The 6,801-nt window shown below is 42.6% G+C and overlaps 1 long non-coding RNA gene across 1 annotated transcript; it reads right to left on the bottom strand.

The window, feature by feature from the left end:
- Positions 1 to 1,829: 1,829 nt before the first annotated feature.
- LOC127478787 (uncharacterized) lies at positions 1,830 to 4,026 on the bottom strand. The gene is made up of 3 exons (XR_007907346.1): positions 3,533 to 4,026; positions 3,336 to 3,415; positions 1,830 to 2,352 (listed from the first exon to the last, which is right to left on the bottom strand). It is a non-coding gene; the product is annotated as an uncharacterized LOC127478787 (long non-coding RNA).
- Between the last annotated feature and the right edge of the window lie 2,775 nt (positions 4,027 to 6,801).

The following is a 6,801-nucleotide window of genomic DNA, read 5'->3' as shown; positions in this document are numbered from 1 at the left end:
CACCACAAACCAAATTGCTCAAGTTCAGTGAGGAGCCAGCTCAAATCCTGTTCTCAAAGCCTCTTGTGTTGCTTTTCTTCCCTCCTAGCGTAAGGAAAAATCTAGTTTGTTTCTTAGACCTCCCTTAAGTCCTAGTTTTTCACTCCAAATTGGCTATTGGTTGCTAAGAAGCAGTGATTTATATGCACGCTTGTTTTGTTTTCCCTCCCTTTACAGAGAGGAATATCGATGCTTAAGAGCAGGAATATGGGTGGGGTTTTTCCCTCCAAGTTTTACCTTCTGTCTGACGTTCTTCTGTCCTGGCATTAAAAACTTCCCAGGGTGTAGTTCAGCCTGTGAAGTGTTGCACATAGTGCTCACAGTGTTTGGTGAACGTTACATGTGTAGGAAATTTACTGTTGGAAAATAAATCACCCTGAACTGATTCCAGAAGCATTCAGCGAGTGTGTTTGTGCTTGGGTTTTGCCTGTGTGGATTTGGGTTTCGTATCCCTAAACTGGTGCTCCATTGCCATAGAAACAGCAATTTTCATACACATCCTAAAATCGGTTCAGTACATGATATTACAGCAGTTTGCATCAGTGCTCTGTTACATTTGCTTCCTGGAGAATTTCTAAAACACATAAATGTGTCCCCAAGGAAATCTCCACGATCGGTGCAACAACAAAGAAAGGAGACAGATTTCTCCATGCACGGTGTGTCATGCAGCCATTTCCAACAGGCTAATCATATTAACAGAGAAAATGCTGGTGCCAGTTTTATTTTAACCAGTAAAGTTTTATTGAGTGCTACTGTCCCTAGCTGCTGCCCTTAACTTCATGTGATTACTAAACCATCTACAGTTTGGAACTGGTTTTATAGTTCGCCCTTCTTACGGGGGAACAGCTGGCAAAAAGAAAAATCATTTAAATGCCAACGCTTAAAACGCAAAAAGTGGAAAGAAGATCGTAAATATAAAACCAAAATATTGGTTTTCTTAAATCCGTGGTAATGACCTCACTGGGTTCTCCAAAATGCAAAATAATCTGAATCTCTGAGGCTCCCCTGAGTGTTATGAAAGTCAGTGGAATAACCTCGGTCTCTGTGAAATCCCACTGGGAAAATCATCCTTGTAGCTGATCCTGTTCTGGAGCCAACGCTAAGCTGGGCTGGAGGGAGGTCCCTCCAAAACAGGCATCCTCACTGCTTTTCCTGTGCATCAGGACAGAACTATTCCCAAGGTGGAATTGGCTGCCACCTAGATAAAAAATGGGGGATAAAACATTTGGGGATCTCAGTTTTACACTGTTGCCAGAGAAAACTGCCAAAGGTCCCTTCCAACCCACAGCCAGGCACTCCATGTCCCTGCTACGCTGCTTTCTGGACCAGAGCCTTTTTGGATTGAATCTTGGTTGTATGAGGCAAATTACAGAGTGCCAGGAGCCTAATTGGTGACTAATGTCTCTTTGCAAGGTACAGAAGTGACTCAAAGAGAACTCGTGGCAGGCAATACAATATTTGGGGTCCTGTCACTTGCAATTAAAAAGTGACCTCACAGGGAGTTGAATCCATTTTAATGTTTGGAGCTGCCTCAGAATGCGTTTCCTTGTGCATTCCTAAGCAGACAGCTCTCTGTGTGAGATGTATTGGAATTCTGTCCGCTCTGTGGCAACCAACAGGTGAAGAGAAAGTGCTGTAGTTTGGAAATCATTGGAGTAACACATGCAAACCCTCAGCAACTGTATTTCAAGTGATATAGGAGTCTCCACCAACCGTATATTACTTGTTTCTGGGAGTTAGATCCAACCTCGCACACTTAAATCTTTCTACCCTTGAAATTTTGCCCAGGGGACCCTTTTCCTCACTATTATGCTGTACATTGGAAAGAGCAGACCAGGATCAAGGCCACGGATCAAAGTCTGATCAGCACAATACCTTCCACTTGAGAGTTAATGCATCCCCAGTATTAGTCATAAAGCATGGAAAGGACCCAAGTTTCCTGTTCCATGCCTCCGAGCATATCCAAGTTACTGGATCTCTGGAATGAGGACCAGGGGATATTTGTTTGGTGTGTTTGAAATGAGCCATCTAGGAACAGAACTGAGGATTTGATATTTATTGTTAATAATTGTGAGAGCTGTGCTTTAGCCGAAGGTTAGTCTGGTTTGCTGTGCACCAAAAAACGGAAGTTCATGTCTTCATCAGTCCAGCTGAACCCAGACAAGAGAGAAACAGGAGCTGGTTGCAAGCAAGGCAGCTCTGGAAGAGACCTCCTAGGTTTTTGGCTCCGGGTTTCTGCCACAGCAGGGAATTGCCTCCTCAAGTCCCATTGCTCCAGTTGCCAAGCCCATCTTTAATCAGCGACAGCCTGTGCTTTAAGCAAACATAGGCCCCTTTGATTTTCAGAGAGCAACTTGTGTGGTTTGCCTCTACACAGACCAGGATTTTTACAGATCAGCTCAAGCATCCAAATGGTGACTTTGAGAACTGCTTGTAATCCATGCTTTCTGCTAGTAAAATCAAAATACATTAACTATGTTCAATTATACAGGTTTATAGTTTACCTTGTTTAGCTCAGTCACATGTCACTTAACGAATTACAGCATTTCTACTTCTTCCATGATTGTTCTAAACCTGATATTTTCCTTCTCTGTGAAACAGGTGTGTCCATTTTTATCATTAATGTTGGCTGTCCTAGTTGGATTTTGCCTCTAAATATCTCTATTAGAAAACTCCACAGAGAGAAATACAAACAGAGAGTGAAATACAGCTAAATACATGCAATGCAGCAGCTGGGCTGCTGGCTTTAAAAATTTTATCACCATCTGAAAATTTACTTATGGGCTCAAACCTGAGTGTGAGAGACAAATGAAATATGACTTGAGATTATTTGTGGCAAATACGTGGTTGTGTTCTTACTTTTTTTCTTACAGAATTGAAAATGCAATGCATTAAAGCCTCAGAATTCAGAAGAGATATAGAACCCAAATGTATTAAGCAAAAATATTCTCTAAAAATCCCATGAAAATTAGGTGCTTGACCCATGATCTCAAGGCATGGAGCTTTGGCAATGTTATAAATGTCCATAAATACATTTATAATTGTTTACTTTAGAGACAATATTAGAAGGAATTTTCCATGATGGTAGAAAGAGAGCTTGTATTTTAATATCTCTTTTCCAAAAACCGAAAGATGGATACAGCTTCACTGGAATCATAAATAGTCATTGCTACATGTCAGAAAAAAGGGCAACATATTCCTTCTGAGTTCTTGTTCCTTCACACAGTTCTATTGCACAAAATACAGTCTATGTTTTTAATTTATGACAACTGCAGTAGAGGAAGTTTAGACCTTACATGCTGTTACTGCGTCCAAAATCTGGAGAGTTTATGGTAGCAGGAGTTCCTTCCTACCCATACAGTGTGAGTGAAAGAACCTGTGGGATAAAGAGCATCAAAAATTAACAGAAACAGCTATTGTTTTATCCATCTTATGTATATATGTATAAAAAGTGTGTGTGTATACATATATATATACACAAATATTGACCTACCGGTAGCTGCAAATTATTTCAGCTTTAAGAGGAGATTTTGCCAAATACATGCAGTTAAAGTCCATTCCCAGGGGAGAAACATAACCTGGAGATGGAATAACTCGAGCCTGATTCTGAAACTTCTGACACCCAGTTGAGGAAATGAGTTTCTCAGGGCTTTTTCCTCGTTTTTTTTTCCCACTGCTGCATGTGGTGATAGTTTCTGTTTCCACAGCATTTATAAGGCCTATCACCGGGGAACAGAGAAAACTGAAGTAGTAAAATTCCCTTTAAGTCAGGGCAGTTATTTTAGCAGCTGCAGAATCGTGATGCAACAGTGGCTTGTGTCATTCCAAGGGCTTTATCCAGAGCTCACCGGAGCTCCATGGCTACGCATCCGTGATGCTCCATGGATGTCAGTGGATCTCCCTTCAAGCTTTTTCTGGGCTAATCAGCCATTCCTTGGTCAAAATGTGTCCCTCCTGTTCGTAGGCACTGTGTACTGTTGTGTCTGTAGTTGCACACTGCCAAGCAAGGTGTTTTTTCCTGGATTGGGTCTGGGAAGGTCGCTGGAGTTGTTGGCACACCTACACCTGCTTGCTCAGGGTGTTCTCACGGCATTTCAACTCTCCTGCGCCGACTTGGGTATTTATTTACTGTGAACTCTGAGTTCACAGCAGCCTGTTCTCTCTTGAGCACTCGTAGAAGAAAAGGAAACGTTGGCTCTCTAGGAGCACACCCAGAGCTCTAACAACGCGTCCTTTGAACGCTCTGCCCGTGCCTTTCCCTGCCCCGGGATAGGAATTCGCTTCCCTACGTAACGTGCGACGCCGCAGAACTCATTAGGCAGCATAAAAGTATTACTGTTCAGTGTCTAAAGAGATTTGTCCCTGGTGGGGCTCAGCTTAATGACACTGTCAGTAGTGCAGAGCTGGCAGCGAAGGACCCGCGCGGGTAATTCATCCCGAACGGGAAGGCGAGGAGACAGGAGGTTTTCATTTCGTTGAGGGGAGGGAAACGCGAACCCACCTGGGAGAGCAGCTCGGTTTTATTGCGGGGCTGTGTCTGTCTAAAGTCCTCCTGCAGGAGCTGAGCCTTGTCCAGTGCTACCTGCTCGGGAAGGGGATGGAGGAGTGGGGAATGATGAGAAAGGGCAGGTGCTGAGGTGAGAGAGCAGGATAAAGGAGGGTGTTGAGGAACCTCAGCTTTGTTGTTATGGTAAAGCAAAGCTTTCCTTTGCTGATCTGCCCGGGAAAGGATTCGAGTTTCCTTTTTCCCCCACGGTGTTTGGCTACTGGTGGAGATGTTTCACGAGGTTTGTGTGTAATTGAAAAGACAGCCCGATGCGAGCCGTTGAACATGCCTGACAGGAATTCGGAAGGGGGAATCGGAGCGGCTTCATCCGCAAGCCCGGGACGGTGCTGGGGCTCTTAATCCGAGCAGCGATGTGTGTGTGATATCACCAGAGCAGAACGCTGCACTGGGCTCTCACAAAATTTTTCAGTCCTTACGTTTTCAGCTGGGGCAAGCAGGGGATGGTATGTTTTCCCAAATCCTGGCAGTCCTCCAGGCCCAGCTGAAATCCTGTCTGATGTGCGGAGCTGCCGACTTTGAGAATGCTCTCAAATTCCCAGGGGAACTGAGAGAAACCCTCTACCTGCAGAATTTCGGCTCGTTGTTATTGCTTACGCTGTAACAGTGCCCTCAGGCTCTAATTTGCATGGCATTCCTCCTGCAGAGTATTTGGGCTGGGACTTATTGCCGTCTGCAGAACCTGGGAGGTTACGGTTTATGCTTTTTAATTACTAATTGAACTTAATCAGCAGTTTTTGATTGTCTTAGTATTCAGAACGTGCTGCTGCCTGCAGCTTTTACAATTCTGCGTGGTTCAGTGTTCCACTGAATTCCATTCTGGCCAGCTTTTGCAGTATAATTTGATAAATGCATTTTTTTTCTTCCTTACCTTTTGGTTCCTTAGCAACACTTATTTTTTGCCCAATTAGTTATCCCTTTCCCCGCTGCTCTATGACACAAAATATGCACTGAACACTGTGTGTTTGAACACTGTAAGTGATTCTAGTGTATTAAGGTGTTTTTTTTAAAGAATGTAGAAGTGGTTAAAATGTCATTGATCTGTGTAGCTGCTCTATTAATTTTGGAAAAAATGATGTTTTCATCCTAGATCCTAGAAAAATGTGCCCACAGCAAAAAAAGGCACATGCAACCATCACCCACGTGAAGCAATAGACTTGGCAGGGCAAGAGAAAAGCTTTATGAGGCAGTAACTCTTGTCCATCAAGGAATACCTTTCCAGTGGGCTGTAAGCTGGGGGATCACAAGTCTATGTCTGCACAGCAGCTTCAATGGAGTTTATCTGTAGATGAAGAGGTCATTTCTACTGAAGACCTTTCTAAGGGGCAATAGAGCCTAATTCGCAAAAATGGGAACGATAAAGTGAGGACACTCATGTCCCTCAAAAACATACATTTGCATGTTCGTAATAAATAACATTTCTTTTGAAATGTGCTGTGTTGACACGTGCTCAGAGGGTTTACCAAGCTTTCATGAAGTACTGCTTGATTTCAAAATCAAAAAGAGATTGATAGCACATGTCTCCTTTAAAGCCTTGCGGGTTGTTTTTGTTAGGTTGTTTCTTTTCCTCTTGTATCATATTCTATCTCTTAATGTGTGTTTTGGTCACGTGTGTCAGCAGAGAGTTTAGAAACGGGTGAGGAATACCAGTAGTTGCCTCATGGACTAGACAGTATCAAATCCAGACTAGAAATAAAATACAGAACTTTCAGTGATAGTGGTTAACAACTGGAACAGTGAATCAAGCTCTGTAATCATAACTTTTAAATGAAATCTGTGTTCATTTCTAAAACATTTGCTCAGATGTTCACAAGAGCATTAGTTCTGGGAATTTCTGTACTCCCTGTGACATGAGCTGCTACATAGATGATTGTGGTGGGCTCTTCCAGCTTTAAAATCTGTAACTCAATCTAATTCTTACTGTCTTCCCTAAGTGCTGCTGTCACTGCTGCAAAAACCTCGCTATTAAACTCACAGTAAAAAAAGCAAACGAAGGTTCTTGCAGCATGGAGTTGGAAAATTAAAATGTAATGCTTCTCTTGTGCTATCAAATAAATAGCATTAATAATATCTGTGCATATGAGCAATCTAGCAAGGGGAAATGTGTCCTGAAAAGAAATGTTTTTAATTTTTCTTTTAATGCGCTTTTTGACAATCTAATTAGGATATGAAACAATTTCTGCATGAGGAGACACTGA

This window comes from Manacus candei, unplaced genomic scaffold (genome assembly GCF_025592945.1).
Source record: "Manacus candei isolate 608988 ecotype Guabito, Panama unplaced genomic scaffold, ASM2559294v1 h1tg000062l, whole genome shotgun sequence".
Taxonomy (NCBI): domain Eukaryota; kingdom Metazoa; phylum Chordata; class Aves; order Passeriformes; family Pipridae; genus Manacus; species Manacus candei.
Note: the sequence above shows the minus strand (reverse complement) of the source record. Positions and strands in the feature narration are given on the sequence as shown.